The sequence below is a fragment of the Meleagris gallopavo genome, chromosome 1 (assembly GCF_905368555.1).
Source record: "Meleagris gallopavo chromosome 1, MGAL_WU_HG_1.1, whole genome shotgun sequence".
Classification (NCBI taxonomy): Eukaryota; Metazoa; Chordata; class Aves; order Galliformes; family Phasianidae; genus Meleagris; species Meleagris gallopavo.
The window spans coordinates 159,145,656-159,158,248 of NC_139404.1; positions in this window are offsets into that span (position 1 = coordinate 159,145,656).

Here is a 12,593-nt window from a genome sequence, read left to right on the forward strand (position 1 = left end):
TACTCAGCCTTACTTCATATGGGAAATTCTCCAGGTCCTTAATCATCTTTGAGGCCCTCCCTCCACTGGACTATTTCTAGGAGATCACTGCCTCTTTTGAACCAGGGAGCCCAGAACTGGACACAGTCGCCTAAATTTGGCCTCACCAGGGCAGAGTAGAAGGGGAGGATAACCTCTCTTGACTGGCTGGCCACACTCTTTTTAATGCATCTCAGGATAACATTGGCTTTCTTGATCAGAAGGGCATATTGCTGGCTCACGGCCAACCTGTTGTCCACTGAGTCCTTTTCTGTAGAGCTCCTCTCCTGCAAGTGATCCCCTAACCTGTACAGATGCATGCAGTTATTCCTCCCTAGGTGCAAGACTCCATACTTGCTTTTGTTAAACCTCATCAAATTCCTCTCTGTCTAACTCTCCAGTCTGTCCAGGTCTTGCTGAACAGCAGCACAGCCTCCTTGTGTGTCAGTCAACCTTCCCAGCTTTGTATCATCTACAAACTTGCTGAGGATGAACTCTATCCCTTTGTCCAGGTTGCTGACGAATATGTTGAACAAGACTGGCCCCAGCACTGACCTCTGAGGAACACTTGCTTGTTACAGACCTCCAGCCAGACTCTGCATTGCTAGTGATCACCTTCTGAGTTCTGCCAGTCAGCCAGTTCTCAATCTGGTAACTATGTTTCTAAAATATGTTACAAATATGTATACGCTATTATTACATTCCACATCAGCTAATTCTAAAGTTATGTTACAGCTTAATTCTTTAGCTCAATTGCCCCTTTTCAGTGATCAATGCAGAAACAACACCTTTCACTTTCCACAGGGTGAAGTTAATAGTTAGAGATGGTTTATAGAAGCAAGAATGTAGAGCTTGTGGAAAAATACGGGTTGGCAGACACTGGGTCTGGGATAGTGAGGGGGATGAAGGCCATAAAGATAAGGGTTTGTGAACAGCCCAGAGACATCTGGCAGGAGGTGATTAGATGTCCACAGGGCTAGAAGAAACCATTTTGGGAGGATGCCTCCCAGAAAGGTTAGAAGTTTACGGTGAGGAAGACTATGAAGCCTTCACAAGGAAGGCTACAAATCTTCATCACAACCCACTATGCACATGCAAGAGGGGAGGGTCTGCATGCTAATGAACTCTCGGGGGTGTAATCAATATGCATCTGAATTCCAGGAAAACTATTGATTATGCATTAGTTTGGCCTATATCTGTAGCATGATTTTTCCAGATGGTGTGCAAGCGTGGTGGAATTATCCCCCCTTGCACCAGGGCTTTTGCACAATTGCCAATAAAACATACCTTCTCTATATCCTTACAGGTTATAGGGTTTGATTTCTGCACATCAGCTGGTTCGGCCCAGTTCCGTAACAAGCGGGGTAGACGGATTTCGCAAAATCCGCACCTCCAGAAAAGGGAAACAGGAGACACAAAATAATTAAAAACAGCAGCAGTGATCTGAGGAGAAACAAACTAATTCACTAAATATAATATTGGAATGCAAGATAACACACTATAATACAATATAATTAGAATTGAAGCTAATAAATCATATATAAGAGAGACTGTTCGAAAGGTGGATAGGCGTCCCCTTATCACTGAGGTGCAGTCCGTTTGAGCAGCAGCGAGGAGAGCCTGACAAAGAAGAGCATATCAGGTGACCTTGCCAGGGGTTATATTTCCTCTCTGAGCTCAAAGCCCCCTGGGATATGTAGTTCTTCTTCCACTCCGAACAGGTACTAGGAACTCGAGCATTAACACTTTAAGTCCTAGTGCACTACATGATGTTATGATGTGGAATACTGATAATCAAAAATCATAAAACCGTGACAACAGAACAAGTAAATTGTGATATCAGAGCCTTGCTAAGGTAAAGTTAAAACAATATTATGCTGTGCCAGAAGACAGGAAAAACAGTTACCAATCATTATCTTTGTCTTTTATCAATACTGATAGAATTCCTGTACCTTAAAAAGAAATATTAAATGCTGTTATCATGTCAAATAATTATATATGGTGTCAGTCTGTGTATTTGTAGGTTCTCATTGTAATTTGTTTAATGACATTATGTTATGCTTGAGGACAAGTATTAAAAATAGCCATTTGATTTTGTACTTCTTTAAGAGAAAAACAGATATTCCAACCTCCAAATCTTCCTCAAAATATTAATTTTTTCCACATATTTTTATTCCATTTTAGCAGCATTCACATTATAGAACCATAGAATCATTAAATTAGAGGATATCCCAGTGTAGAAGAGACTCACAGAGATCATCAGGCCCACTCTTGGCTCCAAATAGGATCCAGAGGTGGTAAAATACCAATATGAGACAAGTAAGTAGTTTCTGAAGGACCCATTAAAATTCAGAGAAAAAGATGAATTGATATTTGCTGCAGAAATTTTACATTTGAGCTATATTTCAACTTAAGGATGCAAGTTTAAGTTTTGATTCATAAAAGACAAACCAGAGAACGTGAGGAAATAATTGTAAAGAGTTGAACAATTTGACTTTCCAAAAAAAAAAAGTTTAGCATCTCATTTAACAAAATATATATTATGTTGTGCAGTATTTTGCTGCCATTAAACAATACAGCTTTTGCTGATTATATAAAGGTGCTAAAGATTAAAAGACATGCTAGAAGCAATATTTTGTAGGATCATATTCTCCCAGACATCTTTTCAGACTGTAAAGTATGTTTTGAAAATGGGTCCCATGTAATCATAAAAATGTAGGCCATCTTGAGGCAGTTGATGCTCCAAGTTATTCTTGACAAGTCTATTTACATTGTCTTTAAGATTTGACAGCATGGTTGATTCATATGAATGAGTTCCTACATATTTTTAGTGGAATAAGAATGAACAGGTAAGAGTGAATGTTTATCATTCATCTGTGATGTTAATATCTGGATAAAACGTATACTGCTCCCCTTTCCAAACTTACATTCAAAGTCTAAGATTATCGGATCAGCAGATCTTTACATATGTGTGTATGTGTGGGGGATGTTCTACACCTTCCAAACAATATTCAGTGGATAACTGTGTGAGTCAATGCAGGCAGACAACTGGAGCAGTCACAGACCCCTGGCTGAAATGCAAAGAGCCAACAATAGTAGTAATCATCTCCAAAGTAGCACACAGGGAGAGGCATACAAGTGAGGATGCAGGCACTGCTAAGTTCAGTCCACACTGGAGGAACAGTGACCTGCTGTTTGTGCCTGTTTATCAAAGGTTTGTGTTGTCATAGTTTAATACCATGTTTTTTTCTTCACTGTGCTTTGTTCTTCTCTGTGCTAACGCAATGAGTTCAAGAATGTCCCATAGGGTGCCTCCACTCTACCTATGTTATTTAAACACAGATGTTTTACTAGTCACACACACAGAAGAGACAAAGCAGTAGGTATGATATACATGTTTTCCTACACTACTGCTCTCCAGGCTATAAATATTTTCAAATGCAAGACTGCTTGCCCATATTCACTATACTTCTTGTAGTCATCCATTTTCACCCCATACTCCTCAACAGCTTTCCAATTTAAACAAATCTATATCAAAAAATTGTTAACAGGGAACACTATAAAAGTTAGAAGACACTCTGATTTACTCACCTTCTGCTAGAAAATGATCACTGAATCAACTCACTGCGTCTGTGTTCTGTTCTTTTTTGAAAAACTTACAATTATGTCAGATTAAGGAAAATAAATATTTTTCCTAAAATTGTTAAAGAGGTAAAACATCACCTAAAAAATTCCTCTAATGTAGGATCACCTTTTAATAAAATACAAATATAAATGAAAATATCTAGAATTATAACAATTATTAAGTTTGTGGCTCACATAGATTTTTATGCAGTCCAAATAGTCAGACCATAAACCTGTAAAAAAAAGAACAGCATTATTACACATCTACCTGCACTACATCTTGTCAAAGGAAAATATTTTACATTTATGCTAAATAGAATCATAGAATCACAAGGTTTGAAAGGACCTGCAATATCATCTAGTCCAACTGTCCTCCCATTACCATTGCTACCACAAGTCACTAAATCATATCTTGTAGCATCCAGACTCCACCACCTCCCTGGGCAGGCCATTCCAGTGCCTGACCACTCTCTGAGAGAAAAAGTTTTTCCTTATGTCTAAACTAAACCTCCACTGGTACAACTTGTGGCCATTTCCTCAGGTCCTGTTTGTTGCCTGGGAGAAGAGGCCAACCCTCCTCCTCATCACAACCTCCCTTCAGGAAGTTGTAGAGTGCAATGAGGTCTCCTCTGAGCCTCCTCTTCTTCAGAATAAACAATCCCAGCTCCCTCAGCCACTCCTCATAAGACTTGTGCTCCAGACCCCTCACCAGTTTCATTGCCCTTCTCTGGACATGTTCCAGGACCTCAATGTCTTTCTTGTAGTGAGGAGCCCAAAACTGAATACAATACTTGAGGTGCAGCCTCACCAGTGCTGAGTAGAGGGGGATGATTACCTCCCTGCTCCTGCTGGTCACACTATTTCTAAGGCAGGCCAGGATGCCATTGACCCTCTTGGCCACCTGGGCACACTGTCAGCTCATGTTCAGCCGAGCATCAATCAACACCCCCAGGTCCCTTTCGTCTTCACAGTCATCCAGCCACTCATCCCCAAGCCTATAGCATTGCATGGGGTTATTGTGGCCAAAGTGCAGGACCTGGCACTTGGCCTTGTTGACCCTCATCCCATTAATACGGATAGACTAATATTATACTATCTCTTTAGTAAATTTCTGCATAGATATTAATAAAATGATTTGTATCTTTTTCCTAAACTTAGGATATTATACAGATTTTCAACACTGTTTTCCAATATTAATTGTTAGAAAAATATTCTGTGTATCCCTTTAGAAATGAAGCGGATACAGAGAATGGTAAAAGATTTTACTTCTGATCAACAGAAGTAACTCAGTGTCATGAGAATAATTTTTAAAATAACACTTTAATAAGAGATTTCTACTAAATGTCACAGAAAAGAACAAATGAAGTAGATGAAGATCTATTGCAGAGACTCGTATGAACGTGCTTAGAAAGATGACAGTGAAAATACAGAGAACTAAGGAATCCAAACAACTTAGGCTGAGAGAAGATGAGTGAATAGACAAAGATCAATAACGTCAAATGCTCCTGAGCTGTCAGGCACCAGTGAAGAATTGATTGATCCATAGTCTGAACTAATTAAAGTGTCATTGGTCACCTCTAACACTCCAGTTTCAGTGCCGTGCAAATTTCTAAAACAAGCCTTGATCTTTGGAAGCAATAAATAGATGGTAGTGTGATTCAATTAGATTTGTACTCATCTGTCTGAATGACTTTATTTTCCCTGTGAAGGTAGGCTTACAGCAAGGTTCCAGTTTTATTGCTAATCATCGTTCACAGAGTTCTATTCTTCTCACACCAATCAAGTTTCATTAAAAACATAAAAATATTTTAAAAGCTATTCTAATACTGAAGGATTTATAATTCTTGCCATTTTTCTAAGTCTATACTTTTTACCATACACTTTTCAGAAGTTATATATGTATACTATATAACTGTATGTTGTATTGCTCATGTAATTGGGCAAATTCCTCATCATTGTACTCTTTTAGTCAGTGTTGCCTTTCATTTCTTTTCAGTAATGTTGTTTTTCTTTATTGTCAGTCTTCTTTTCTGATGGCCAAAGGCTTTCTTGTTTCTTTGCCTTCTTTACTTGAGACAAATTCAATACCGCATTCATTACATTTTTATCTCGCTACATTCCTACAGACATGAGTTAAAGTAGTAAAATTCACTTATTTTCAGAGTACTTTTTTTTTTTTTTTTTGTACCTTTTTTTTTTTCATTGCCAATGTTTGTAATTATTTGGAGTCTCCTCTCTCCCCTTTCCGGAAGTGCAGATTCATGAATCCCTCTGCCCCACTAGTTATGGAGCTGGGCTGAACCAGCCCATAAACCACTGACAAAATTTTATGGGACCCTGATGTAAGAGATTATTCTTTTATGCCATTGCCTCAAAGCTTGCTGATGAACAAGTCCAAGCAAGTCCTTGACCAGGGTTGAGAAATTCTTTGTCTGAGGGACACAGATGGACAAGGCCAGGGGGAACAAGAGAGAAATATGCTGCAGATTAATGGCCAGGAAGCAGTCTTTTGTGTGGGCTTTTCTTGAGGAAGATGGCTAACTCAAGAGGTACTGCACATGACTCTTACTCAAGCCCCCAGGAATGCCATGTTGGCAGAAAATGGATAAAAAGGGGACAAACAACCATGAAGTTGGGTTTTTCTGACATGAGAAGCCTCATGACTTGCCTCTCTCCCTCCTAGACTTGCTCTGCGCTCTACATGCTTGTTGCCTAAGGCTGGCCATGCTGTTGCTGCTCTCCTCTAAAATGTTTCTGACAACAGATTCCTCACAAAGAAGAAAGGTTTTCTGACAACAGATTCCTCATGAAGTGATGCCTGCATGCTAAAGAAGAACAAGAAGGTGTCTGCCATCAGATCCCTCACTATGGGATGCCTGCATACTGATGGACTCTCCTGGGCCTGGTACCGGAGATCTGCTGCTTCCTCCCAGGCTTACCCTGTGACTTCTTCTTGGACCTACCCTGTACCTGCACCTTCTTGCTTCCTAAGACAGGCCATGCTGTTGCTGATCTCCCCCTGCGCTTTTGCCTCAGATTATTGGAACGACATGCAACAAGACCGCTGCTGAATCCTGGTGGTGACTATCCTCACTTTACACAATTCTTGATTCTTTCCTATCTTTTCTGCCTTCCCTTCCCCATCACCTTAATTCGTAACTCTATCTATCCTCCCCTTCCCCATCTCCCTGATTAAGATTTGTAATAAACTGGTCGAACCAACATTTGAACCATTGCTTCTTAATCTCACGCTGAGTATACTTAATAAAAGAACCTCTTCTCCCTCCTATAAATTGAAGTGAGACACCTGGGCAACCTGATCTATTACCAGAACTGGAGGTAGGTGACCCTACCTGTGGCAGGGGTCTTGGAACTCGATGATCCTTGGGTCCCTTCCAACTCAAGCCATTCTATGATTCTATGTACTTAGTAATTGGTATGTTTGAAAAGACTCTTCTGAACTCTAAGCAAAACTGATGTTCAAAGCGTAGTAATAGGATTTAAGCTAATTTGAAACTAATGAACAATAGCTTCATCCAACAAAATGTTTTAAGGAAGAGGTTAGAATTCAGTAAAGAATTAATAATCTCATGATTAGAAAACAAATGAATAGGAATTTAAACACTCAAATTTATCCTGAGAGCCCTACTCACCTACTGTTTCAGTGTGCCATATAATTCCTTTTTTTAAAATTATTTTTTCCTTTTTCTTTAATTATTATTATTTTTTTATTTTATTGCTCCTAGATATTTGGAAGATCTATTCTGGTTCATGCGAACGAATGTGTTGTTTGATTAGAAGAAGATATTTTTGTGCTTTTTTCACACCTATTCCACTTTGAACCATGACAGACTGAAGAATAGTTGAATCTCATTTAACATCTAAAGTAGTATCTAATTTAAACTGGTTGTCAAGAGTGATTTGTCTTTTCCTAAGTAAGATGTCAGACATAATCAGGATGAAATTTCCTTACAGGATCTGACATTTTTTCACAAACCATGGAGAAACAATTAACTTAGAATATAAACCAACAATAAATGACATAATTTGGATCAAAATGAACTCTAATGAACATGAAGATAAAAATATATTTTGTGGTGCACCATGTTTTCAGCTTGTAGACAGTAAAGCTTGATCCCATTAATGCAATGTGTTCCATAGAAGGATATCCTTCTTCTCCTCCTCCTCCTTCTTCTCCTCCTTCTCCTCCTCCCTCCTCCTCCTCCTCCTCCTCCTCCTCCTCCTCCTCCTTCTCCTTCTCCTTCTCCTTCTCCTTCTCCCTCTCCCTCTCCCTCTCCCTCTCCCTCTCCCTCTCCTTCCCTTATCTTCAAGCCAATATTCTGTTACATTTTGTTGCTATTTGACAGATGGCAGCAAAACAGCAGTCTGACAAAATGGTGTCTGGCATGGAAGTAAGTATGAAGTGTATGAAATGTAGTTGAATTCCTCCATGTGTAAAAAAGTGTTCACACTGACATTCACCAACGCTTGTGAAATCATAGAATCACATGAACTAGAATCACATCACTAGAAACATAGAATGGCCTGGGTTGAAAAGGACCATAATGATCATCTAGTTTCAACTGCCTGCTATGTGCAGGGTTGCCAGCCACTAGACCAGGCTGCCTGGGCCACATCCAGCCTGGCCTTGAATGCATCTAGCGATGGGGCATCCATGACCTCCTTGGGCAACCTGTTCCAGTGTGTCACCACTCTCTGTGTGAAAAACGTCCTCCTAATATCTAACCTAAACCTCCCGTTTCAGTTTAAAACCATTCTCCCCTCTCCAATCACTATCCATTCAAGTACTGGAAGGATACAATGAGGTTTCCCCAGAGCCTTCTCTTCTTCAAGCTACACAGGCCCAGTTCCCTCAATTGTTCCTTCTAGGAAAGGTGCTCCAGCCCTCTGATCATTTTAGTGGCCCTCCTCTGGATCCACTCCAAGAGTTCCATGTCCTTCCTGTGCTGAGGGCTCCAGGAATGTTTATGTAGATCAAACAGTGGATGTTGGAACAGTGAGGTGGCAGTGTGAGGAACGCTCAAAATTAAAGATTTCTAATCAGGCAAAGATCTTCATGAAAACAGCTAAGTTTATTCATTATTGCAATAATGGGTGCGCACCCCCTACTGCCAAGGAAGAAATTGTACACCTACTTAGTGAATTCACTTAGTTACATACCCTGGGTCCGATGGAGGTCATATGTCTCCTGACACTCATTGCTTGAGCACCTCAGGCTTGAGCACCTCACAATCTTCCCAGTGCTGTTGCTATGATACATTTCTGTATAAAGTCTGTTACCAACCTGTTGTTTTTGTTCTTTTCTATGGAGATAGGAGAACAGTGTTTCCAAAAATGAGCACATTTATTCTGTCCTGTGCTAGGCTCTCCCCACCCTGCATATTTATCTTACATTGTGCCTGCCCCAATTCTACCCAGGTAAGAATGCCTCAATCTCAACTTTACTCTGTTCTGCAGTTTTCTTTGTGAAGAACAGCTTATACATACAGTAATATTAGAAACTTTCACTGCAAAAACACAGTTTACCTCTCACAGCGGGTGGTGTGTTTCAACAGTGGCAACATAAACATGAAACAAAACAAACAAACAAAAAAACCAACTATATTCTGGACAGCCATGCACAGGTGTCACATCACCAAGTGAAGAGCGTCTCAATCAGCTCAGCAGCACAAATTGGCTAATGGTGACTATATTGAAAAACAAAGTTTTGCAGCTGAGAATTTCCTCTCTCAAACAGTGTTTGTGCTCTTTTTATCTCTTGTATTTTCCATGGAAATAAATATGAGGCATTACTTTTGGATCAACCTATGTATAAACCTTATACATGTAAACAAATTTATGTGAAAAGAAATATGAGTTGTAATTTAAAAATATACATTTTTATTATCTTGATATACTGATCACTAGATTCTCAGTAAATGGAATTTATTGATCTTGGTATAAAAATTAGTAAGGGAAAAATAAAGCACATGAGAACTAATTTAGCACTACTGAGAATGTCTGAACAGCAGGTTATTCAACAACAAAAATACAAAGAGAAATAATCAGTAAGGCTGTCAAGAATACAGAAATGATCTTGCAATATTTTTTTCTACATTTGGATTGGGTTTATTTGTCATAATATATTCTATTCTAATTTACTGCAACAATGTTTTTAATTTTCTTACAAAACCAATATTTCCAGTAAAAAAAATAACATTTTAATTGAAATTTTGAGAAATATGACAACAACTTTGTATACAATTCAAGAACTTAAGGACTTTAATACTGGAGGACTATATCATGTCATTACATGTAATACCTAAATTACCCTGTCTTTAAATAACCTCTTTAACTGATGTCTTTATATTTATTTTCTCTTTTATTTCACCACTGCTTGATGCAATTATCATTTACCACTTTTTCTAGCTGATTATTGCATTATGACTATAATGTTCGCTAAGTTTCTGTTTTAAACTGCTGAGATGTAAGAAATATTTGCTTTTAATTTTAATTACATTCATTCATTACACACTCTAGTAAAGATATTTGTGAGATTTTTTTCGTTAACATAAGCGGTGAACTCACTGCAAGTTTGCTGCAGTATATATCGATCCTTTTCAATTAACTTGCAGTGCTGGATGCACAAAGTTAATGGTTGACATATCTGAACTTCTCTGATAAGATAGTGATGTTTACAATTTCAGCTACAGGGAAAACCTGTATGGTATTGATTATCTGACTTATGGTGCTTCAAGTTCTAACTGATATAATTGTATCATGAAAATCAGGGGCATAGCTGTGTAATCTTTTCTACTGATTTGAAGTTTCTGTTGTCTCAAAAAATCAGAATGATTTCACTATATTCTTCCACTATTTCAGGAAAAAACAGATGTTTTCTGAGTTTTTTTAGAATATCATTATGTATAGAATATAAAATAAATAAAGCAGTAAAATAGTTTGCTAATAGAAATTCTGTTTCAGTTAGTTTGCTATGAAAACAACAACTATATATTCAAAAGTCAGATACTTAGATATTTGATATAAATCATTCAAATTACTCTATTGAGCTACGCAGACAGAATCTGTCTCATTATACATGAGAAGTTTGTAAAAAATATATATATATTTTAAATTTTCTGATAATATTACACTCTTGGGGTTTATTACTTTTCAGGTTATTTGGCTTACCTTTGTTGATGATATGTAGACAGAATATGACTAATTCTCTAAAAATTGTCAGTGCAAATCCATAACACAACAGCAATCAAGATACCAGGATATGAATATGTTACATGGATTGAGTAGGCACAGAAGATCTCTGAAGGCATTTACACATCAAAATTCAATTGATGCATTGCTCACTAACATTTCCACTACTTTTCTTCTATGCAATATATAATTCTTTTTTTTTTTTTTTTTTTTTTTTTGCTTTTTTCCTTCTATGTGGACTTTTCCTCTTCCACTCTCATTCATGAATTTCTTCATGACTTAAAAATTAATATAAGTCAAATAGCCCATTATTTTGCATAGTGTTTGTAACTTATTTTCCCAATTAAAATAAAACTAATGTGTATTCTGGTGATTATAAGAAGGAAAGAATATTAAAAAAAAAAAAAAAGAAATTTGTTGAGATGCAAATCACCACTGGACTATTTATTAGTCACATTAAAACAAAAAATGATGTTTCATTTTTAATGCATATGACCTTTGTTTGACTGATATTTTTTAATCAATTAAGATCAATTTAAAGATTTTTAAAGAGGATATATCCATTTAAATCTGATATTCATACCTTATTCAGTATATAAATCTTCATAATTCTAAGGAACAGTGAAGCTCCTCAATATTTTTATTGTAATATCAGTAATTTTCTTTATCTTTTAAATTCCCTTGGTTTTGTGAACTCTGATATTGTAGATTAAAATAAAAATTCAAAGTAGAGCATATCACTGCATATTTACTATTTAAAAAATATTTTAAGGTTCAAGAATCTTACAGCAAGGGCATTAAATTTCTAGTTTCTGTTTTAATGCAAAGTAAATATGAACTAAAAATAAAAGATGAATATTTATTTTCAAATTACATTTATAAACTGTCATTAATGTGTGTGAAAGTGTTGCTGTTGAGGTTGACATCAAACGAGGAAATAATGTTGCTAACTATAAAAATCAGATACTCTGATCGATTACACAAAAAAAAAAGATAAAACAAACCATATTTTCATTCAATATCACTATTAAAGTTTATTTTGATTGTAGTATATGCAGAAGGGCTGCTCCAAAAGCAATGTCTCCTATAATGTGGCAGTAGAGGTGGAACCTTCCTGCCAGTATTCTCTTTAATTTTGTTACCATGTGATAGATGTCAGAAGAGGGGTAGTCTGGCAGAATGATATCTGACATGGAAGTGTGTATGAAGCAAAGATATGCAATTGAAACTAGGAAAAAGAAAATCAGAAATGGTATTTCTGAAAATGTGTTATTTATAGGTGTAGTAAAATTAGCTCTGGTTAAAAACAAGTATTTTAGTATGGTTCTTTCAAAACTTACAACAGGTTATTGCTGTGGGAAAATATCTGTTCTAAGAAATGAATTAGATATTCATTATTTTGCTTTACATTTTCTTGCCCCTCACAGTAAGTACAATGACATAATATTGTAAAAATCGTGAAGAAGTTGCATTTCTTTAATTGCAGTAATTCAAGAATTATTTTTCATTTCTCTGTAGTTTCCTTTGGGAGATAATTTATCAGGTATCAGAAATTGGGGGAACATTGACTTGCCTGAGGAATAGTACATTTTCTGAATGTAATTATGCAATGTTATGGCAACTATATTAATTACTACAGGCTTGCTGAGAATTCTTTTTTTTTTCTTAAGAATAGACAACAATTAGAATCTCAACCATTTGCAGACACTAAACTTCAGTGATCCTGATTTTGACAAATT